At 35.4% G+C, this 25,691-nt stretch overlaps 1 pseudogene; it reads left to right on the forward strand.

Annotated features, from left to right (window-relative positions):
• Positions 1-6,563: 6,563 nt before the first annotated feature.
• On the forward strand, positions 6,564-6,662 carry LOC122231559 (annotated as a pseudogene).
• Positions 6,663-25,691: the final 19,029 nt, after the last annotated feature.

Raw genomic sequence — 25,691 nt, forward strand, 5'->3', positions numbered from 1 at the left:
TCAGTAGTCTTTGCTTATTCCTCTGCTTTCCCTTAACCTTTAAATATTAGAATTCCTTTAAGCTCTATCATAATCCTCATCTTGTCTCTACATACTTTCTCTCTAGGTGATCCCATCCATTTTCATGGTTTTAAATATCATATATATATATATATATATATATCAACAATGCATAATTATATATCCAAGCCCACTATCTTGTTCTAAGCATCCAAGAAAGCTGACACTGTCAAAGGAATAAGAGCTCACAAAAATAATCAAGCATCTGAGTTACATAATGATTAAAAAAAGAGATGCATAATATGATACCTATTCTAAGAGGAATAGTTAGTGGAGTAGAACAAACAAGAATTTAAAATAAGTAAAAGAAGTGTTTTCAAAGAAAATAAAGATATTGGAAATATGAAGCAGAAATAAGCAGTTCTTAAGAAAAACCAGTGACATCAGTGATTGACAGAGTTGAGAAAGAGGATGAAGAATCTCTTCCAGGATGGAGGGGGCCTAGGTGAGGTCTCTGGAAAACAGTGCAGCCTCATACAATAAGATCACCTTGATAACATAGGCCACAGGTAGTAGGAGAAGCAGACCAAGATTGGAAGAGTCCTGTCCATTTTGAGTCGACTGACAGTCACATAGTCAAAATCTCCTCCCTCTCCTCCTGCTGCTGCCTCCTCTCCTGAACAAGACAGGTGCAAGAGAGGCATCAGAAGCTTGCACTCTGATGGGAAGGTAAGGGTGGAATAACCGGTAGTAAGGAGAAGGAAGGGGGGAGAGAGAGAGAGAGAGAGAGAGAAAGAGAGAGAGAGAGACAGAGAGAGAGAGAGAGAGGAAGGGAGAGAGGGGGGTAGGGAGAGGGAGGGAGAGAGATGGGAGGGAGAGAAAGATGGATGGAGGGAGGGAGGGAGGGAGGAGGAGGGGAGGAAGGAGAAAGCGAGCAAGAGTGGTGTCCTACTTGGAGATTGGAAAGAAACTCCATGGTGACTATGAAGATTTGAAGTTGACAAAATATTCTCCTGAACAAGACTGAGATTTTAGTAAATGGATGAGCATGAGATCATAGATAATATATATATTGGTTCCTGCTCCTCCATTCCTGGCACAGAGATCCTGAAATCCTAGTAATTATCTTAAGTGATAGAACACCAGGAAAACCTTTTGTTCTAATACTTTTATTTGACCCTATTCCTGACACAGTTATCCTAAAAGCCCTTATGAATTCCTGAGTGATAAGAGCACTAGGAACATCTCATGTTCTAATGAGGTGACTCTGAATGGGTGTTGGATATTGCCTGGATGGGGGCTGGTCACCAGAAAGTCCAAGCCATGATTAGAAGCTTGGAAATTTCAGCTCTGCCCCACTCTCACTCCAGAGAGGTACAGGGGATAGAAATGGAGTTAATAATTGGCTATGACTACATGATGAAGCCTCCATAGAATCCCAAAAGTATGGCATTCAGGGAGCTTCTAGGTTGTGATCACATCCATGTACTGGAGGGTGATGAGCTCTATCTCCAAAGAAACAGAAACTCCCATACTTGGGACCCTCCCAGGCCTCACCTTTGGTATCTTTTCATCTGGTTGTTCCTCTGTATTCTTAATCATATCCTTTAAAGAACTGATCGACATAAATAAGCATCTCTCTGAGTTCTGTGAGCCACTCTAGCAAATTAATCAAACTCAAAGAGGAAGTGTTTGGATACTCCCGTCTATAGCCAATTGGTCAGAAATATAGGTGTGTGGCGGGCATCTGAAGTATATGGGGGGGGGGGCAAGGACAATCTGGTGGGATTTAACCAGTGGGATCTGACAGCATCTCCAGGTAGATAATGTCAGAACTGACTTGAATTGCTGGTGTCACAGAGAATTTCTTGTTGTGGGAGACAAACCTCCACATATTTGGTGACCAGAAGTGTCAGAACTGAAGTATTCCATGTGAATAGTAAAGAAGACACAAAGAAGAGAAATACAGTAGGGAAGAACTCTAGAGGAGGGAAAAGACTGAGCTTTTCCATTTTAATGAGAATATAGAAGTCATTAGATTAGACTAAAGCTTAAATAGGAATATAATGGAAATAAAATGAGATGTGTTCTCTAGGCAGATTGAGTGTCCAAGGCCAGGAAAGTACAAGAAATTTTGAGAATAAAATTTATTTCATATTATACCCAGCTGAACTGAGAACTCTGAATTCTCCAAACAATTATTTGTTGATCACCAGGTATGTATAAGCTACTGTCTTGGCATTAGAGATAGAGCAGTGTGTAACTTTGTTTTTTTTTTAATTTTATTTTTTTATTTTTTTAAAATTTACATCCAAATTAGTTAGCATATAGTGTAACAATGATTTCAAGAGTAGACTCCTTAGTGTCCCTTACCCATTTAGCCCATCCCCCCCTCCCACAACCCCTCCAGTAACCCTCAGTTTGTTTTCCATATTTATGAATCTCTTCTGTTTTGTCCCCCTCCCTGTTTTTATATTATTTTTGTTTACCTTCCCTTATGTTCATCTGTTTTGTCTCTTAAAGTCCTCATATGAGTGAAGTCATAGGATTTTTGTCTTTCTCTGACTGACTAATTTCACTTAGCATAATACCCTCCAGTTCCACCCACATAATTGCAAATGGCAGGATTTCATTCTTTTTGATTGCTGAGTGATACTCCATTGTGTGTACATATATATATATATATATATATATATATATATATATACCACATTTTCTTTATCCATTCATCCATCGATGGACATTTGGGCTCTTTCCATCCTTTGGCTATTGTTGATAGTGCTGCTATAAACATGGGGGTGCATATGTCCCTTCGAAACAGCACACCTGTATCCCATGGATAAATGCCTAGTAGTGCAATTGCTGGGTCGTAGGGTAGTTCTAGTTTTAGTTTTTTTGAGGAACCTCCATACTGTTTTCGAGAGTGGCTGCACCAGCTTGCGTTCCCAAGCAGTGTGTAACTTTGATAAAAATCTCTTCCCTCATGGAGCTTATTCTCCAGGGGCAATCCAATCAGTTATATACGTTGTATACTGAGGAATGTCCTAGGTGTATAGCTGTGTCTCAGTACCTAAAGCAACACTGTTCAAGAGAACTTTCTGCAGTGATGAAATTTTTTCTATATTTGTGTTATCCAATAGCCGTATGTGGCTAGTATGACTGAGGAACTCAAATTAAATTTAACTTAATTTTAATTCATTTGAATTTGAATATCCACCTGTGTCCAGTGGCTGCCATTTTGGGACAAACAACTATAGAGTTTTTGGTGAAACTGTACAATCACCTTTTATTCAGAGCCCTCTTATTATCTAGGACTCAGAACCAATCTGTATGACTGTTCCATGGACACTTGAAAAATAAAACATTTCTTTTTTTCTAGAATAAAGAGTTTAATAAATGTCCACTAGAGATACCCTATTTTTTATGTCATTTAGGATGTTGATAACATTACTGATTATATTCAACCAGTTGGTCTGTCATGGGCCTAGAAGGGTAAACTAAAACTTCCTTCATTTATGTGCTTCTGCTAATATCTCAGCTTCCAGAATTCAGTAACTTTGTTCTCAGCTGGGCACTCTTCCCTGTAATTTTTGCTTCTTTGAAAACAAGTGTTTCAGAAAAATGTCTCAATTACAATTTTATACTTAACATGAAACATAATCAGGAAATAGATACTCTCTTTTGCCAGATTACAAACTACCACTTGGTTTTGGAGCTTTAAGGGATTTCTAGCTTTGTTGGAACATGAGGTCACATAACCAGAAGTAGGCCCTTGGACACCAAAACACAGGAGCTATCTAGACTTAGCAAACATATTTTAGTCTCCCATAAATCAATGAGAAAGGGTCATGTAGAATTGGAAATAAATATCTGATAGAGTTGGTTTGGTAGGTTAAAGGTGTCAGGCCAGATTCTCTGTGGATCTCTTGACCTTTGCTTAATGTTTTTCATTTTATGGTTAGCAGATGGCTGCTAGAGATTTAGAGATCATATCCACATCCAAGGTAGGAAAATATGGGAAAGAGATGTGCCTTACCAGGTACATCCATTCTTTTTTCCCAGAAACCATAATCTTTCCCAGGAATGTCTTGCATATGTGTCATTAGCCATAAATGTGCCTGTCAACGGACACTGTAAGCTTTTAGGCAGAAGCCAGCATTTAACCTGACACAGTAACACCTAAAATAAAACCAAAGTTCAATCAGCAAAGAAGGGGGAAATAGTAACTAACAGTAGGCATCCCACTTATTTTTCTTTATATAGAGGACCAGTTTCCCAGAAGAGAAAAAGCAATTACTGGTTTTACACAACAATCTTTAAATCACAAATCTCCCAGTCCGTGGGATTGGAATGAAATAAATGCTGGCAAGAGACCCATGGCATCTTCAGAATCACTTTTGTATTTCAATGAACAGTGCTAATAGATTGAGATCATTTCAGTAGCTGGATGTTTCGTATCCTATTATTAGTATTGTCTCAGGAAGCTCGTCAGCTCTGCATGCAAATACATTCCTGTCAAACCCTGACATCAGTTTGGCATACATGCTTCAAAATGGTTGAACCCCTGTGGAAACTATTCAGGTGGAATAGGGCAAATGGAATGGAATCCCACAAATGTGGGAAAGAGCTGAAATAGTAAAGAAATAAAGTCAGTATAAGCATAATAAGCCTGGAGATATTGGCTGGAGAGATAAGAAGCATAGACTTGTAGGTCAATGGTAAGGTTCAAAGATTTTATCCTAATTACAATAAGAAGCTGTTAAGGTACTTAGTTCATAGAGTGTGTGCTTGGTTTATAAACTTTACTAGTGTAGTCATCTGTGGGAAAAACAATGTAAATGCGTTCAAATATGTTTTGTAAAGTTGAATAAGTAATTTGTCAGCACACTTCTCTCTCTCCTGGCTACACAGACTTACAGAGTTCTATGGCAAAGTAAACATCCCTTTTATGCGTTCTAGTTACTCTTTTGTGGTCTTATGTCATGTATGAACTTCATCATCTATGTTCTACTCAAATAACTGGGCCTATCATGTCTGTTAATAAACCATTGGACATTGTGACTCTTGGAATTGATTACTTTTGATTAACTTTTCAGAAAAATGTTTGGCTCTTGTATGCATAATAGTGTGGAGGAGGCAAGAGTGGATGGGAGTATAAGTCGGAAGTTACTTCAGAGATCATAGATACTTGGGTTAGATGGGTGCTGATGGACACAAAGAGCTGTGGATGACTTAAGATATAATTTGAAGGTAAAATAGAGTTAATGATGGATTTGGTTCAGGAAGGAAGACAGGGAATAATGAAGTGTAAATACTTCCATAGTTGTGGATATTATGGATAAAATAGTGCTTACAGAGTATTAGTTATATATTAGTAATACCTATTGTGCAAATAAGAAATGAGGTTACAATAGTCACAACATGTACAATGCTGTACAGTTTTAAGATATTTAAAACCTTACATCTTATGATATTGGTAGGACAGTGTTTATTATTCTCTGCAGATGTGGAAACTGCAGCTTTCCCTCTCATAGTTCTACCTTTGCCAATCTGGAGACTGGTCAGAGACAAGAGATGTGACATGAAAAAGAGAGGATATAGCCAAAGAAGACAACTGGGTCATAGGTTAGAAGAAGGTGAGAACACTTGTGTGGGCATGGCAGAAAGGAAGGTCTGAGGGAAATATGGAGGCTGCACAATGGACTTTGAGCAGTTTGGCTGTGGATAATGAACTGGATCTCATTTCAAGGTTCTTTAAAAGATGCAAGAAAAATACTTTTGGGGGGTATGTGATTACTTTTGACTGTTGGGGTATTCCTGTTTCTATGTGATCCTAGACAGAGATTGAGTTCATTAAGATTTCAACTTTAATATTGCTCAGCTACTTTTGTTACCTTGAGTGTACACATGAAATGTAGCTTGAACAGAGGTTGGTTGGAAGGCAGAGCATGATTTGGAGGTAGTGAGAAAATGGAGTTGGCCAGTTTTATGTTGAACTTTGTGAAAGGCAAGATTGGATGAGCCTATTGGTTACAGGTTGTGGAAGTCCTGAAAAAATATGAGTTGAAACTCTTACTCGCCAGATTTGTTGTATATTATTTCTCTCACTGAGACAGACTTCAGAAAATATAGAAAATTTACATTATAAAAAGTATTCACAGTTCCATCATGTGAAAAAAAACTTAATATTTTAGGGTATTTCTTCTAGCCTTGTATATTGGTGCATGTATATATGTGTATACAAACTTCACAGTATGATTAATAATTAAAATTATACTATACATAACATTTTATGACATACAAAAGTGTTCTGTGAACACTTTCCTATTAAATAATATCAAAATACTTTTGGATAGAACACAGTAGTCCATTATATAGGTGTACCATGAACTCTTTAGCTTTTTCTTTAGACATTACTTGAGCTATTTTCCCATTCTTCTAATGAACCTTATTGTTTGATATTTCTTTTTTATCTGCCATTATAAGTTCGGTATCAGTAACACTCATGTACTAAATCTGTAACTGATACATTTTCCAGAGTTAGAATTTCTGATCAAAAGTAACGAACACTTGTGCTCGCTTTGGTAGCACATAAACAGAGAAGATCAGCATGGCCCCTGTGCCAGGATGACACACAAATTCACGAAGCATTCCATATTTTTACATGTTAGCTAGATTCATCATTGTGATCATTTTGCAATACATACAAGTATCAACTCATTATATTATATACCTGAAACTAGTGTAATGTTGCATGTCAATTATACCTGAATTAAAAAAAAAAAGTGATGGACACTTTTAGAGTGCTTGGTAGATACTGACAAATGGCCTTTCAGATTTGAACCCCTTTGTATGCCTTTTAGTAATTGATTTAATTTCCTTTTTTACTGCCTTCTCCCTCCCACTGGGAATTAGCCTTTAAAACATGAAAAATAATACCTCATAATTTTAATTTGTATGTCTTGGTTATTAGTGAGTTTCAACATTTTTCACATGTTACTAGCTATTTCTCTCTTAAAAAATTAAATTCATGTGTTCAGTTTATTGTTCTGTTCTGTCTTCATCATTGAAGATGACTTGGACCCAATGCAGAGAGATAACTAAATGAATATTTTTATGATTGACTGAAAATCCATACGGACTTCCATGTAGGAAACAATAATGCATATAGTTCATGACTCTTTGTCTATTAATTTTCTTAAATTTAATGATTTATCCTGTGAAATGTGATATTCAGGGAAAATGTGATTTTTTTCCCCCTGCACTCTCTAGTCCTAAGAGACATTCTCTCAGTTGAAACTTCTCTCTCTTCATTTTCACTGTACTTCATATATCATTAGCAGGAACTCTTGGGTTATGGGAGGGCGATGTATGGACTACATATTTATTGAACTCTAATTGTATGAATAAATGAATGCACCGGCCATGCAAATACAAATCTAAGTCTTAAAAATGATAATTTACATAATTAGCTGACAAGAAGGCCTGAGCTATTACTTAAGTTCATATATAACATTACATCGTCAACTGTTAATTTATGCTCTGTTCTTTGCAGAATGATTGAGCTGTTTGGTAGTTTTATTTATGACTCATGCTTAGATTCATTTTGTAGTGCTGATAATGTTGAGATAATGGGAATTTATAGTTAGCTCTGACAAGAGGCCATAAAACAAATGACTGGATGTTTTCTCTATTGCCACAGGCTCGATTTATAACATAAAGTACTTAATAATTGTTATTAATGAACCCGCTGTGGTTGGTATATAGACACAGCTGGAAATCACATCTGTTATCAGACAGCCTGGGTTGAGTAAAGTACAAACACTGCAGGGAACTAATAGCTACAAAAGGAAATGACATCACAGAGCCATAGGAAGTGCCCATAGATGTTAGCTACACTGAAACAGAAGACATTTAGGAAAGATTTTAGGAGAAATGACAGAAAATTTGGCTCTTTTCAGAATTTTTCTTCCATATGGAACCCAAATGTCTTTAATTATGAGCTAGAGTCCCAGGGTCAATCCATATATGAAATATTAGTAAAGTTTATATCTTAGTTTTTAGATCAAAATAAATAAAAATCATCCAATTTCAGCCTACCAACATACTTTTCCAAGCTTCTCTTCAGTTACCCCTATTGAAACACTCTGTTCTATTCAGATTGGGTTATTTCTCTTTGTTTTTTCAGACTTATGCATTCCTGCCTTTGTGCTTTACCTTATGTTGTTACCTCCATTTGAGGTCATTTTGAACTATTTCAAGAGAGAAAAAACTAATTTACTAATTTACTAATACCTATTTACTCTCCCCCTCTCGACCCCTGTCTCCATTCCTATTTGTCCCCATTTTAAATTTTCATTCTCCTCATTCAACATTGGCAAACATTGTAATACATTTTATATGTATTCTTTGATTCTATGTAGTCTTACAAAATACGCTTTTTTTTGTGTGTCCCTGTGTTATTAATTTTTGGAAATCATGGTAAATCACAGATGTCATTTTATTTCTTTTACTTAGCACTGGAGTACCAGCCATAGCACTCTGTGAACATCTAGTCCATTTTTTGTAAATGTTGCATAAGACTGCATGTGTATCGACCAAAATTAATATGTCTACTCTCCAGTCAGGGATGGGCACCCAGATTGCTCTGAATCTGTATCACAATAAGCAAGGTAACAATGGGCAGTTTTATGTATGTCATTTGTGGATCAATGGGAGAATTTCTTTAGGCTACATACCTAGGAGTGTAACTCCTGGGTCATAGAGGGTGTGTAGATGTGATTTGACAAAATTCTGAGAGATAGCTTAGAAGTGTTCCCCCATTCTTCACCCACTGGGAGTGCAGTGAGTTCCTTTATTCTTACATACAACCAATAAGTGGTATTGCCTAGTTTTACATTTTAAGCAAATTAAAAGGGATAAGATGATATTTCATGATTGTTTTCATTTACTTCTATGATTACTACTGAGCTTGAATATCTTTTGATTTGCTTATTGCTTTGGGGGTGTATTTCATTTTAATTGCCATTCATATGTGTGCCCACTTTTTTTTTCTCTTGGGTTATCTATCTTTTGTGGACTTAAAGGAATTCCTTGTACATTTTTACATTGTCAGTTTTGAATATTGCAAGTTTTTTTCTTAAAGTCTATCACTTCTCTATGAACTCTATACACACTATTCTTCCTAAACAAAAATATTTAATTTTTATATAGGTATATTCAACTAATTTTAGCCTGAGGGTTTGTGCTTCTCAAGTATTTTAAAGACAATTCTTCCTTACATTTAAATCACAAATATATATTCTGACATTTTATTTTATTGATTTTCTATTTTATCTTTCATTAATATGTCTGGATTCTACTTTTATGCATTATGTTATTTAGGGATCTAATTTTCCTTCTTAGCATCATATACAAAATAACCTATTCTTCCACTTCTGATTTGTGGTGCTTTATTTCCATATTTGTCATATATTAAATTCTAACCTATACATGGTTTTTCTCTGAGTCCACTGTTTTGTTTCATTGAATTATTTGTCCATCTGTTTTGATATCAATGCCTACCTATTTTATTACTATGCATTGGGACAGGCAGACTACCATGGACCTTGAGCATCCCTGAACTTTCTGCTGAGCAGGCTAAACTGTAGGTCTTACTTGTTCCCTAAACTGAGTGTTTTTTGTAGCTGGTCACATAGACAGACAAGGAGGTCAAGTGACCATATCATGATTGCTTCTCACTCTCTGATGGAGTTAAGAGAAGAGAGAGAAAGAGATACTGTTTTGTTTTCTGCTTACTACAGAAGGTGCTGTGACCATGTGGTGGGCTTTTTGGACCACTGTTGTGTACCACTTTTATTGCTCTCAGTGCTGAGTGTATAATTAGTATGTCTTATATGCTTATGTTATGAACCCTTATAAAAGTCAAGGGGAAGAGTAACTTTTTTTTAAATTTTTTTAACGTTTTTATTTATTTTTGAGACAGAGAATGAAGGGGGGAGGGGCAGAGAGAGAAGGAGACACAGAATCGGAAGCAGGCTCCAGGCTCTGAGCCATCAGCCCAGAGCCCGACGCGGGGCTCGAACTCACAGACCGCGAGATCGTGACCTGAGCTGAAGTCGGACGCTTAACCGACTGCGCCACCCAGGCGCCCCAGGAAGAGTCACTTTTAGACAAATGATAGTGGGTACAACAGACCACCAGTTAGGCTTTTGGTTTCCTCTCGTGTTATACAATGGAAACTATAACTTCTAGAAAAAGAAAAAAGAAATCAGTCTCGGGGGCTGTAAACTCCAAAGATCCTTTGGAACTATAGATCTCTGCCATTGATAACTATGAAGATTGGATCTCATACTGGTGAATGTTCTGCCAACACTTGAATATGTATTCTGCTGTTTGGGGGTAAAATATTCATTAATATCAAGTATGTCAAATTTGTTGATAGTACAGTTCAAGTATTTATGTTTGCTAATTTTCTATCTATCTTGTCTATCAATTACTGATTGAGGAGTGTTGAAATCTCCCATTATAATTGTAGGTTTGTCCATTTCTCACTTCAGTCCTAGTATGTTTTTGCTTCATATATTTTGCATCTGTCAGATGCATACACATTTACATTTGTTATTTTTTAATGAATTGACAAATTTATCCTTAGGAAATGTTCCTTTTTTATCTCTGGTGATAATATTTTTTATGAAGTCTCCTCGTCTGATATTATCTTAGCCATTCCAGCTTGCATATAGTTAATGTTTATTGACATCACTGTTTCTGTCTTCCACTTATAATTTACCAATGCCTTTGTATTTAAGGTGCGTTTCTTGCAGATCACATTTAGCTATTTTTATTTTTAATTTTTTTTTAAAGTTTATTTATTTTTGAGAGACAGAGAGAGAGATGGAGTGTGAGTGGGGGAGAGGCAGAGAGAGAGGGAGACACAGAATCCGAAGCAGGCTCCAGGCTCCGAACTGTCAGCACAGAGCCCGACATGGGGCTTGAACCCATGAACTGAGAGATCATGATCCCAGCTGAATTTGGATGCTTAACCAACTGAGCCACCCAGGCACCCCACGTTTAGCTATTTTTCTTAAGTCCAATTTGAGAATCTCTGACTTTAAATTGTAGTTTATAGACTAAGGGTCTACAAACCATTTCCAAAATGGCCAGATGGTAATATTTTAGGCTTTTGGATCATATTGTCTCTGTTGAAATTGCTAAACTCTGCTGTTAAAGCATGAAAGCTGCATAGACCACACATAAATGAATGGGCAAGGCTGTGTTCCAATAAAATTTTATTAATAAAAAATCACAATGGGCCATATTTAGCATAGTTTGCTGACCCATGGTTTACACTCTTAATGTTTGATCTAAGTATTTGTAGAGTCAAGGTTAAATCATCCAACTTGTTTGTATTCTGTTTATCCCATGTGTTATTCACTCATTTCCTATCCTCTCCTCTCTTATTCTACCTCCTTTTGGATTGAGCATTTTTAAAATTTCATTTTACCTCTTTTTTAACATATCAGATGACAAAAACCTCTTTGTGTTTTATATTTTAAGTGATTGTTGTATAGTTTATAATATATATCTTTACCTTTTCACAGTCTACCTTAAAATAATATTATAGCACTTTATAGATTAAGATTCTTAAGTATTCTTACTTTCCACCCAGTCATTTGTGCTATATTTTTGTCATACTTTTTACTTCCATTTGTGTTATGCTGTGCATTGCCACTGCCTTTTTCCATGTTTTGAAGTATAATTGACAGAAGTTGTAGTATATTTAAGCTGTACAGTGTGATGATTTCTTATATGTACACATTGTGAAAGGCTTCCCACACCATCAAGCTAATTAACACCTCACATATTTACCTTTGTTTTTTTAAGAGGGAGCGAGATTACTTTTAGTGCTACTCTCTCAGAAAATTTCAATTGTATAATATTTATCAGCTATAGTAACCATGTTACTCATCTGATCCTCAGACCTTATTCACCTTATAAGTCAACGTTTGTACTTTTACCAACCTCTCTCTATTTCCAACACTCCCCTAGTCCCTGACAACCACTGTTCTACTTTATGTTTGTATTAGCTCAATGTGTTTTTTTAAAAGTTTTCACATATACGTGACATTATGCAGTATTTGTCTTTCTTTGTGCCTCATTTCATTTAGCACAATTTCCTTCTGGTTTCATCCATGTTGTCACAAATGGCAGGATCTCCTTTTTTAAAGGCTGAAGAACATTCCAGCGTGTGTGTGTGTGTGTGTGTGTGTGTGTGTGTGTGTGTTATATTTTTATCTATCTGCCAATAGATACTTAGATTGTTTCCATACCTTTGCTATTATAAATAATGCTGAAGTGAACATTAGAATACAGATATGTCTTCAAGATAAAGATTTTGTTTCCTTTGGATATATATCCAGAAGTGACATTGCTGGATCATGTGGTAGTTCCTCTTTCTAATTTCTTGAGGAACCTCCAGACTCTTTTCTATAGTGGTTGCACCAGTTTGCATTCCCACCAATAGAGTAAAAGGACTCACGGTTCTGTATATCCTTGCTAGCATTTGCTATCTCTTGTCTTTTTGATAATAAATATCCTAACAAGTATGAGGTGGTATCTCATTGTGGTTTTAATTTGCATTTTCCTGATGATGAGTGATATTGAGCACCTTTTCCTATATTTGTTGGTGATTTATGTGTCTTCTTCGAAAAAAATGTATGTTCAGGTAGTTTGTCCATTTTTTAAATTGAGTTATTTATTTATTTATTTATTTAGGTTGTTGTCGTTGTTGTTGTTGGTATTCAGTTGTATGAGTTCCTTGTATATTTTGAGTATTAATCCCCTATTAGATACATGGCTTGCAAACATTTTTTTCCAGTTCCATAAGTAAGCTTTTTATTTTGTTGATGTTTTCCTTTGCTGTGGATAATCTTTTTAGTTTGATGTACTCCCGATTATTTATTTTTGCTTTTGTTTCATTGTTTTTGGTGTAAAATCTAAAAAATCATTGCTGATATCAATGCCAATAAGTCTTTCCCCTATGTTTCTTCTAGGAGTTTTACAGTTTCAGGTCTTAAGTTCAAGTCCTTCATCCATTTTGGGTGATATTTGTGAGTGGTATAAGCTAAGGGTACAGTTTCATTCTTCTGCATGTGGATATCCAGATTTCAGATTTGCCAGGCTCCACGATCGTGTGAGCCAGTGGAAATACATCTGTCTCTGTCTTTCTTTCTCTCTACACACACACACACACACACACACACACACACACACACATTTATATTTATATATTTATGCAAGGATTTATACACAAATGTGTATATTTGTATATATGAATATATCTATATCTATCTATCTATATATATATATATAGATAGATAGATATAGATAGATAGATGATATATCTCCTATAGGTACTATTTCTTTGGAGAACTTGAGTGACACACCATATAAACTTGAATCTCTCCAACTGCACTTTCCTTCTTTCAAAAGTCTAATCCTCTTAATTTCCTCCTGGTTTTGTCTTTCACTTTCTATGAGTGGCCATTACTATATTGCTATTAACAATACTTGATTTGGTTTGCTAATATCTGCTTAAGGATTTTAAATCATGATCAATTATTAATATTTGCTTATGGTTTGTCTTTTTTGTACCAACCCTGTCAGGTTTTAGAAAAAACCTTAGCTAACGATACTTAATATTTCAGACATTTTATTTTGTTGTTGGTAGTGCTTGTGGTGCTCTCTCTCTCTTGTCATCTTGTTACAAATGTCTGAATTTTATTGGTCTTTTCCTAGGTGTCTTTTTGGCTTTGCTTATATTAATTATCTTAATTAAAAAATTGAGATATAATTGACATATAACATCGTGTAAGTTTAAGGTGTACAGCATGTTGGCTTAGTATATTTATATATTGTAACATGATTACAGTAATGTTAGCTAACACCTTTATTGTGACACATATCTATCATTTATTTTTTATGTCAAGGACAGTTAGAATCTAGTTTCTTAGCAACTTTGAAGCTTATAATATAGTGTTGTGAAATATAATCACTATGTTGTTCATTAGATTTCCAGAACTTATCTACTAGTTGTAAGTTTGTACCCTTAAATATCTCTCCCAATTCCCTTACCCTCCAGTCTCTCCTAACCACCATTCTACTTTGTTTTTTACAAGTTCAGGTTTTTTAAAGATTCAACCTATAAGTGATGTACTATATTTGTCATTCTCTGTGTGAATATCTCAGCATAATAGCTTCAAAGTTTATCCATGTTGCCATACATGGCAGGATTTCCTTTTTTCTCATTGCTGAATACATATATAACACATCTTCACTATCCATTCATCCATTGACAGGCACTTATGTGGCTTCCATACCTTGGCTAGTGTGAATAAAGCTGCAATGTGCATGGATGTGCAGATATCCCTTCAAGATACTAACTTCAATTCTTTTGGATATATATCCAAGAGTGGGATTGTTGGATCAAGTGGTAGTTCAATTTTTAAGTTTTTGAGGAAAGCCACTGTTTTTTTTTTTTTTTTTTTGTAATGGATTCAGCTTTACCAGTTCTTCATAATCTTTTTTTCTATTTCATTGATGTTTGCTTTCAAGTTACTGTCTTCGACTTGTTTCATATTTATTCTGATGTTCTTTTTTAAACTTCTTAGTGCTTATTTCTTTTTTAAATTTTTTTAATGTTTATTTATTTTTGAGAGAGACAGAGACAGAATGTGAATGGGCTAGAGGAAGAGAGGGAGACACAGAATCCTAAGCAGGCTCCAGGCTCTGAGCTGTCAGCACAGAGCCCGACGCCGGGCTTAAACTCAGGAGCTGTGAGATCATGACCTGAGCTGAAGTCTGACGCTCAACCGACTTGAGCCACCCAGGTGCTCCATAACTTCTTAGTGCTTGTTTCATCTTTTTGTCCTTTGTTCTTTTCTTATATAAAGATTTACGGTCAGAAATTTATTGTAAGTGCCACTTTAACTGTATCCCATAAGGTTTGATATGAAGTATTATTGTTATCCTTTAATCTAAAATATTTTCCAAATTCTGTTTTAATCCCCTCTGATCTTTTAGTTATTTAAGAATGCTTTATTTTATAATTTACAAAATTAGTTTTTGTAAGTTTATTTATTTATTTTGAGAGGGAGTGCACGCATGTGGTGTGCACATGAGTGGGGGAGAGACAGAGGGAGGAGAGAGAGACAGACAGAATCTCAAGCAGGTTCCCTGCTGTCAGTGCAGAGCCAGACGTGGGTTTCAATCTCACAAACTGAGAGATCATGACCTGAGCCAAAATCAAGGGTTGGACGCTTAACTGACTGAACCACCCAGGTGTCCCTAAAAATTATTTAAAAAAAAATTACTTCCCTTTATTTATTGATTTCCATTAAGCGACTTTTTAATCAAAGAAAAATGTATTGTGTATGTACCAATTCCTTGAAGTTTTTTGAGACTTGCTTTAGTGCCTAGTATGTTATGCATTTTCATAAGTGTCCCATGTGAATTTAAATACAATGTGCCTCTTCAAGTTATTGTTGGACTTCAGAGGTCAGCCAACAATAATACACCTGTCTTCTCCATAAGAGTTCTGGTAGCAATCAAAACGTAAAATAAAAAGTTGACAGATGGAATCTAAACTATCGCTTCTATAATGATCAAGCTAATGTTAGAGGATATGGCTGATATTCATGGGAAAGTAAGTGTTTTAACACTAAACCTCAGATTTAGACAGAATTACCCATATGGTCATAGGGAATGCTGGTCACACACACCTCTCTGATAATGGTGGTGGCTATAATGATCAAATTATGGCATAGAGTAGCAAAGCAGACTATATGGTCCCTGTTGGAAGCTTGGTTTTAAGAGAAATTGAAGAGGAAGGGTCTAGAATTTGTATGTTATATACTTTTTTCTTTCTAAACTGAACAGTCAGATTAATCCCTTAGAGAAGAGTGTGTTGAATTAGAATTAGAGAGAAGTCAAAAGTGTTACTCCGATGACATTCCCACCACATGAAATGACATGTCAGGTGTGTTTCACCTCCTAACGTTATTCTCTATATGTCTATCATATCAAGCTTGTTCATTGCTCTGTTCATGTTTCAAATCTTTATTTCATGCCAGCTCAGTCAAACACATAAAACATTTATATATATTATCCAGTATTTTCAAGTTTGTCATGTGGAGTATATCACATTATGAAATTAAATGTTTAAATTTTATAGATTTCTGCCCTTTATTAAATCTCTGCTTTCTCTTCTACAGTTTTGTTGTATTTTCCTAATTTAAAAGAACTACTAAGTTCCTTTCATTTTTAATTTTTTTCAATAATAAAGGCATTAAATGTTATATATTTTTTCTGAGTATGGTTTTTACCTTGCCTTTTGTTTGGTATTTATTGTTCTATTTTTCTTTGATCTTAAGCACTTTTTAAAGGGGGAATACAGTTAGAATGAACAACACTAAGTGTAGTCTCTAAGAAAAGAAAAGCTTTGGAAGTGACAATAAGTTGGAGGGTTATTTGTGAAGAGAAACCTCATTCTATTAATCTAGGTGACAGTAGGGGTGGAAATTTGGTGGAGAATATGTTGGTTGTATTGATGTGAGCCACTGACTTTCGTTTTGTTTTGTTTTGTTGCCAAATTGACTTGACTACATTTTCTGGATCCCTTAAGTCAATTTCTAGATTCCTGTTTTCTGCATAATAACACAATTCTATCTGTTCCTCACAAATCTCCCCCTCTTACCTTACCTCATTCTCTAATCACAGCATTGCCAAAGAAGACAATGCTCACGTGGTGAAGAAGATTGGTACCTAGGGATGTAATTTAGATGTAGGTAACTCTATTTCCTATATTATTCTGTCCCTAGGAATGATTTTCCCATTCAGCAGTTAATGAGAAAGGAGAGTTGGCTCTATCCCTTTCCAATCCTAGGACAGGAGGAGTGCCAATTGGAGGAAGACTTAGGGGTAAAGAGATAACAGGATTTCTGTAAGAAGTCTTGGTATCAAGTTAATTCTCCACTGCTGGTCACTTGTTATAACTTATAACAATATATGACCCCTGAGTAAGTGGGTAACTGTAGTTTCATTGAGCCAAAGGTGAAATGATGACATTTTTGTCCTCTTAGTCTCCCATATTAAGCCATACTTCCTTAAAAGGAAAACAAAACATTGCCTATTATTTAATGCAAATCTTGAGAGCACAGAAAACTGGCACTTTAGAAACACCCAACAAATACCAATTAATTTTTTTTGCCTTATCTGAGATTCCTGAAACTTTACACATCAACCCCATTCTTGTTACACTTTGTTTCAAACATTTTAAAATAGCTTCATACTTTTCCTGATTACTTTCATTAAATATAACTAAAATCCTAAAATAATGTACATAAAACATACATAAGACTCTGAAGAGTGAAGAGAAAGATGCTGACTTGCTTAGGTACTTGGGGCGTGAGAAATGGTATGCTGGTGGATTCCCTAGATTTCCCTTTTGTCTTCTATATCCAAGGCTTGTTGCTGAAGAAACCAGTAATGCAGAAAAGGAAATAGGGACAGGGTAAATAAAAGATCAGGACAGAGGAGTCTAGCAAGATCTAAAACTTTTATATAATAACTTTTACTGTAGCCAAACACTACAGAAGAAGCTGTGGCCTACTCCCATCCTTACCAGTAAAGGCCAAGTGAGGAGCATAAACTTCCATCTTTGGAAGACTAATAAGACACTTCAATAACCCCACTAAGATTATGTTGGGAAACATCAATTAGGGTGAGGAGACTTCCATACTTACCGGCTAGTAACAAGGCATCCTCATGATGATGTCAGTGGAGATTATGTGAGGAGCCTGGATTTCCACACCCACTGGGCAGTAATGTGATACCTCTCCCCTTCTCACTGGCATAGCATCATGGAAGCCCAGTAGAGAGTCAAGACTTTTATTACCACTTACTGGCAATGAGGCTACTACCATTATAATTATCAATGACTACTGCATAAAGAGTGCAAACTACCACCCCTGCCCAGCAGTAATGGAAAGCGTTTCTATCTCAAGTACTAATGAAGGCCAACTGGATAGCCTGGATGCCTACCTCTAACTGGCTGTGACAAGGTGGCACATATCCTTTCTCTTATTGGAGAAGTATCAGAGAAAAACAGATAAAATGGAAAGTTTAACTAAGATCCATTTTTATAACATAATGCAAGTATGTCCAAATTTCAATAAAGAAATCGTTTGTCTTAAAAAAAAAAAGGCGGGGGGGCACCTGGGTGGCTTAGTCGGTTAAGCAACTGACTCTTGGTTTCAGCTCCGGTCATGATCTCACAGTTTGTGGGTTCAAATCCCGTGTTGGGTTCTGCACTGAGAGTGTGGAGCCTACTTGAAATTCTCTCTCTCTCCCTGTCTCTCTGCCCCTTCCCCACTTGTGTGTGTGCATGTGCATGTGCATGGTCCCTATCTCTTAAAATAAATAAATAAATAAAAAAAATCATTTGTCATACCAAGAACCAGGAAGAACTCAAAGTACGCAAAAAAAGTAATCAATATATGGCAACACAAAAACAATAGACACATTAGAATTATCTGACAAAAATTTTAAGGCAGTTATGCTATAAATGCTTCAGTGAGGAATTATGAACATACATGAAACAAATGAACATATAGAGAACTTCAGAAAAAATAGGCACAGCAAAGGAATAGAAGATATAAAGGACCAATGGGAATTTTGGAAATGAAAAATATAATAGCCAAAATAAAAACTGCAATGGATGGACTCAACAGCATAATAGAAGAGACAAAGGATAGAATCAGTTAACTTGGTGAGAGAATAATGAAATCACCCAGTCTGAACAACAGCAAGAAATAGATTGGAAATAAATAAACAGAACACTCAGGGACATTTGGAGATATGACAAAAAAAAATCTAAGTTTCATATCATTGAATTTCCAGAAAGAAAGAATAAAGAGGGCAGGATTAAAAACGTACTCAAAGAAATAATGGCTGAAAACTTGGCAAGAGACATAAATTTACCAATTTGAGAAGCTGAGTGAATCCAAAACAAGATAAACCAAAAAAAAAAATCTATGTCAAGAACATTATAATTAGAAAACTAAAGTCATAGGAGAAAATCTTGAAACCAGTCAGAGAAAAATGATTCTTTAGCTATAGGAGAAAAACTGCTTCAAATGACAGTGGATTTTTCATTAGAAGCTATGTAGCACAGAAAGAAGTGGCACAACGTGTTTCAGAATTGTCAACCAGCATTTTCTACCAAGCAAACACACAATAAAATTAAAACATTACATGTAAGCACTAACATATCAATAATTACATTAAACTGTTAAAAGTTCTAAATACACAAATTAAAAGACAGAGATTGGAAGAGTGAGTTAAAAAAAAACATGATCCAATGATCTATTCAGTACAAAAAACTCACATTTTCTATGTAGGTTAAAAATAACAAGATGAGAATACATAAAATTATGCAAACACTAGTCAAAGGAAAACAGGAGTGGATATATCAATATCAGATACAGTAGACATTACAATGCAGAAAATTAACAGAGACAAAGAGGGACATCATATAAGGACAAGAGGGGCAATGCCAAGTGTGCATGTACCAGATAACAAAGCAGTAAAATATGTGAAGCAAAACTGATGTAATTAAAACAAGAAATAGATCAATCCAGTTACAGTTGGAACTTTAACCCCTCTCCCAACAATTGATAGAATAATTAGAAAGAAAATAAAAAACGATACAGAAGAACACAAATCCACCATCAACAAAGAGGATCTAATCAACATTTATAAAACACTCTACACAAAAGGAGCATATAAGTATCTTAAGTATTTTTATCAAGTGTCCATGGAACTCATACCAAGGTAGACAATATCCTGGGTCATAAAACAAACTTAGACAAGTTTCAAAATGTTAAAATCATACAGAGTGTGTTCTCTGACTACAAGCAAGTAAAACTAGAAATCAAAACCAGAAAGATAACAGAAAAATCTCCAAACACTTGGAAACCCACAGAACAATTAACTAAAATCTATGGGTCAAATCTAAAGCCTCAAGAGAAATCAAAGTAGACATTGGACTGAATAAACATGAAAATACAACAAATCAAAGTTTGTGGGAAACAACTGAAGCATTGGTGAAAGAGAAATTTGTGGCACTAAGTTCATACATTAGACATGAAAAAAAGTATCAAATCAATTCTATATGCTCCCACCTTTAAAATGTAGAAAAAGAAGAACATGAACCCAAAGCAAGTGGAAGGAAGGAAGCAATAATAAGAAGCGATAAGTAGGAAATTGAAAATGGGAAAAACAATGGAAAAATCAATGAAACAAAGAGCTGGATGGGGAGATCGGTGTGGGGAATGGGTGCAATAGGTGATGGGGATTAAGAAGTGCACTTGTAACGGAGCATTGAGTAACGGACAGAATTTCTGAACAACTATATTATACACCTGAAGCTAATGTAACACTGTATGTTAACTATACTGGAATTAAAATTAAAAAAAACTTAATAAAAAGTGTACCAACCCCTTAGCAAAACTGGTAAAGAAAAAAAAAGAGGGACAACTGATCAATATTAGGAATGAAACAGGGATATCATGATAGACTCTGCAGATAACAAAAGAGACATATGGGAATGACACAAACAACTCTATATTTACAGATGTGATTTTATGGAAATTAACCATTTCCTGGAAAACCACAAATTATCACAATTCACCCAATACGAAATAAATTATATAAGTAGCCTCATAACTGTTAGGTAAATTGAGTTCATAATTTAAAAATTCCCCCCAAAAGAAATCTCCAGGTTCAGAATACTTCACTAGAGAATTTTAACAAACATTTAAAGAAAAATTTAATATCAAACTTATGTAATCTCACTTAGAAAATAAAGGAGGAGGGGCGCCTGGGTGGCTCAGTCAGTTGGGCGTCCGACTTCGACTCAGGTCATGATCTCACTGTCCATGAGTTGGAGCCCCGTGTCAGGGTCTGTGCTGACAGCTCAGAGCCTGGAGCCTGCTTCAGATTCTGTGTCTCCCTCTCTCTCTGCCCCTCCCCCACTCACGCTCTGTCTCTGTCTATCAAAAAATGAATAAACGCTAAAAAAAAAAAAAAAAGAAAAGAGGAGAAAATAAAAATTTATGTTATGTAACTAGTATTACTCTGATACAAAACCAGAAAATAGTTAAAAAAGAAAATCCTACAGACCAATTATCTGTCATAAATGTGGATACAAAATATTTTATAAAATATTTACAATAGAATTTAGAAATATATTTTAAAAATTATTTACCATGTCTAGGTTGGTTTTATTCTGGAAATGCAAGCTGGTTCAATATTTGAAATCAATCAATGTAATCCACCATATTACCAAGTTTAAGAAAAATCACATAATAATATTAATTGATACAGAAAAATCATTTGAAAAACTTCAATATACATTTCTGATTAAAATTATCAAAAAATAGGAATAGAGGAAATTTTCCTTAACTTGATAAAGAATATCTACAAAAAGCCTTACAGCTGATATGTACATAATAGTGAAAGACTGAATGCTTTCTCCCAAGAATAGGAATAAGCTAAAGATGGCTTCTCCCACTACTCTTATTCACCCCAGTGCTGGACATTGTAGTCAGGTCAATAAAACAAAAAAAGGAAATAAAAGGTATAAAGGTCATGAAGGAAGAAATAAATCTGTTTCCATTTACAGATAATGTAATTTTTTTCCATAGAAAGTAAGTTTATGGAATATTTAAAAAAAGGAACTTCCAGAAGGACAAAATCAATTGTAATTTTGATACACGAACAATGAACACTGGAATTAAAAAAATACAGCACTATTTATAATTGCTCAAAAAATGAAATGCTTATGTGTAAATATAACAAAACATGTGCAGGACTTGTATGTGAAAGCTACACAATACTGAAAAAAATCAAAGAAGATCTAAACAAATGGAGAGACTCTATGTTCATGAATTGGAAGACTCAACATAGTAAAAATGTCAATTCTCCTCAAGTTGATATACAGGCTTAATGCAATTCCTATCAAAACTTCAGTAAGCATTTTTGTAGATACAGACATTAGTATTCTAGAATTGGTATGGAAAGACAAAGGAATTGTCATAGCTAAAACTATTCTGAAAAAGAAGGATAAAATGCATAAAGGTAAATAGAAAGACACATATAAAAGCCAGTATTATTATAATTCGGTTTGTAACTCCACTTTTTATCTTCTACACTATTTAAAGAAAAAGTGCATAAAAATATTGTGTACAAAATGTATAAAGATGTAATCTGTGACATTAATAACATAAAAGGGGGAACAGAACTTTATAGGAATAGAGTTTTCCTATGTGATTGAAGTTAATATCAATTCAATGTGTTTCCTTCTCTGCCCTTCCCTGCTTGTGCTCTGTCTCTGTCTCTCTCTCTCAAAAATAAACATAAAAAAATGCTTAAAATCATTAGTCATTAGGAAAATGAAAGTCAAAACCACAATGAGATACCACTTTATGCCCATTAGGATTGCAATTATCAAAACAACAACAAAAGCAAGCAAACAAACCACAAAAAATCAAAGGAAAATAATAAGTGTTAGTGAGGATGTGGAGAAATTAGAACACTTTTGCATTACAGTAAAATGGTGCAGCCACTGTGGGAAACAGTATGACAATTCCTTTAAAAAATTTAAGCAGAATTACCATATAATCCAGTAATTCCACTTCTAGTTATATACCCAAAAGGATTGAAAGCAAGTGCTCAAAGAGCTAAATTGTACACCAATATTCATTACATTATTCACAATAGCCAAAGGTAGAAACAATCCAGTATATGAATGGATATACATATATGAATAGATATATGAATGTATAATATCCGAATGGATATACAATGGATATATGAATGGATAAACAAATACGAATGGATAAATGAAATGGATATATTCACACAATGAATATATATTCATATAATAGAATATTACTCAACATTAAAAATAAACGACATTCTGAAAGATGCTACAAGGAAGAACCTTAAAAACATTAAAGTAAGTGAAATAAGTCAGACACAAAAGGAAAAATATTACATAATTCCACTAATACTGAGGTATCTAGAGTAGTCAACATGATAGAGACAGAAAGTAGAACTGTGATTACCAGAGGTCGGAGAGAGAGGAATGGAATCAAATTTTTAATGGGTACAGAGTTTCTGTTTGGGATGATGAAAAAGTTCTGGAAATGGATAGTGGTGATGGTTTCACAACATTGTGAGTGCACTTAATACTACTGAATTATAAACTTTAAAATGTTTAACATGATAAATGTTTTGTTATGTATATTTTTCCCAATAAAAAAAATCAAACTGGAAAAATTATCAACTCCTTCAGATCATTCTTTAAATTCATTCGCAACCGTTTTCTTGATCCTCTGGGTTAAACTCCTTTGCTATGCTCTTTGAGATCACCCTGTACTTATCCTTTCATGCCACTGATCTCAGGAAGCTATAGTGTTTGATTAAATTTCTGCCCTTAGAAGACTGCAAATTTTGAAAGGGCAGATTTTCTTCTCCATTGTTGTGTCCTAGGATCTATTATGTGTTTGGAAAACAGTAGGTTTTCAAATACTTACTGAAGACAATAACAAGTCTCAAAGATGTGTAAAATGGTAGCTAGAAATCTCGTCTTCTGACTCTCAATCTAGTCTTCTTTTACTGGGACAACTCAATATTTTCCAGTGATTTCTCTACTTCTAGTACTTCTAGCACTTAAGCTGTATCTGTCTATAGGTATGGATGGTAGTTTTGTCTTTCCATGAAATAGTTTTTTAATGGGCACACTGCTTTAATAGGCACCACAACCTTGAAGGTTTCTTTCTGTATACCTGACATCACCTTTCCCTCGTCATTTAGATTATTTGTGAAAATATTAAGGCAGAGTATCCCAGGTAAAAATGGAATGGACAGATCTGTAGCAATACTCTGGAATAAATCCTCCTTTATAATATTTTTTTTTCTTGAAAGTTTCCTCTTACTCCTTGCATCTTCTGGCAATCCAAAAAATTTCCAAGATATGATGTACTCAAAGCCTGGGTCAACTCAACACAAAAGTATGTGAATGTTTTGAAATAACCGTTTACAAATGCATTATTTGTAAAAATTTGGTTATTTTGGCATTTGAGGGGGATATAAGATATGGGATATTATATATCCCATATATATAAGATATATATATGGGATATATAAGCTGAAAAGCACCAGAATCCTGGCTGGGTCCCAGAAACGGTGGGGAAGAAGGCTTGAGAGGCGGAGGAATCAGATATGTGAACACAGAAAGCAATGGGCAAATTGCTGCAGAACCATCTCAGGTGCTATGACAGGCCTGTTCCCAGCAGAGGGCGCTGTGGGTCTTCGTGAAGCCTCCGGGGTACCCAGAGCATCCTTTGATCATTGCAGTTTGTATTCTTGCAGTTACTTTTAAGACCTAGCTTTGGTGACTATAACCTTAGGAAAGCCTAGAGATCTGAGGTATGGGCAATGGTTCAGGGTTTTTTGGGAAATACTATATTCACTTTCTCTGGATGGAAAGAGCTCTTTCCAGTTGGCACCAAAGACCTGGGGACAGAGACTGAAACTAAAATTAACAAGAAAGCTTTCAAGGCAATCAGCTCCATCTATTCTCCCAGACCCAGCTTCCTCTTCTCTTTGAACACCTGGATTTGAAATCAGACCTAATTTCTGCAGGTTGCAGAGAACTGTGGGAGCATGTAAGCCCTGTTTAAGTATGACTTTTCTTGGAGAAGTCTGCTTCCCGACTAAATTAGCTGAGCATGTGAAGAGATGACAGTGGAGAAAGACAGGGGAATGATATATTTTTCACTCGACAGCAAGCTAAGGGACATCTTTGTAGCTCATGCAAGAACTCTGGGAAATGCTGGGCAGTCATGAATGCTAAAGCCTTTGGGATTCCTGCCAAGGAGACTCGGCTTACATGCTCCAGGCCATAACAACTTTATAGGCAACACAGAGAGTGACAGGTTGGCTTACGCTTGGAGGTTTTACACTTTTTATACTTGAAGGCACTACTTAGCCACCACTCCTCACTTTTTCAGCCATCTCCACCTCCAGAGAGGTTGGAAGACACCTTTTACATGTTCAGTGGCAATATTCAGTTATCCATGTGAATGCAAAAGGGGAAGTTATGGAATGAATGTAGTCTCCTATCATAGACAGTTGCTGGGGGTATTAAGTCATGGATTTCTTGCTTTAAAAGGTCAAGTCTCTTATTACCATGGTGAATGGGAATCAGGCCTTAAGGCTGAAAACTGAGGGTAAGAGCAGAAAATAAAGTTTAATAAGCACCTGTATTGTGCCAGGAACTTTTCCTCTTTCAGCAGCCTTATTGTATTAGGAATTTTTTTCCTTTTAACATTTGGTAAACTAAAGAAAGTTTAAGGAACCCATCTGAAGTCACAGGGTTAGGACCAGGATTGAACTCATGTTTGTCTGCCTACAAAGATCTGATTCTTTCCACCCACCAGCACTGGACTTCTCTGGGCTTATGGAGATCAAATCTTCCCTTATGTGCAGTACAGCTGCCTTTCCCAGGAAGTTACAGATTGTGGGAAACAAAAAGGAAATTGTTACAGGGAAAAGTGGCCTATAAA

This window comes from Panthera tigris, chromosome D1 (genome assembly GCF_018350195.1).
Source record: "Panthera tigris isolate Pti1 chromosome D1, P.tigris_Pti1_mat1.1, whole genome shotgun sequence".
NCBI classification, from domain to species: Eukaryota; Metazoa; Chordata; class Mammalia; order Carnivora; family Felidae; genus Panthera; species Panthera tigris.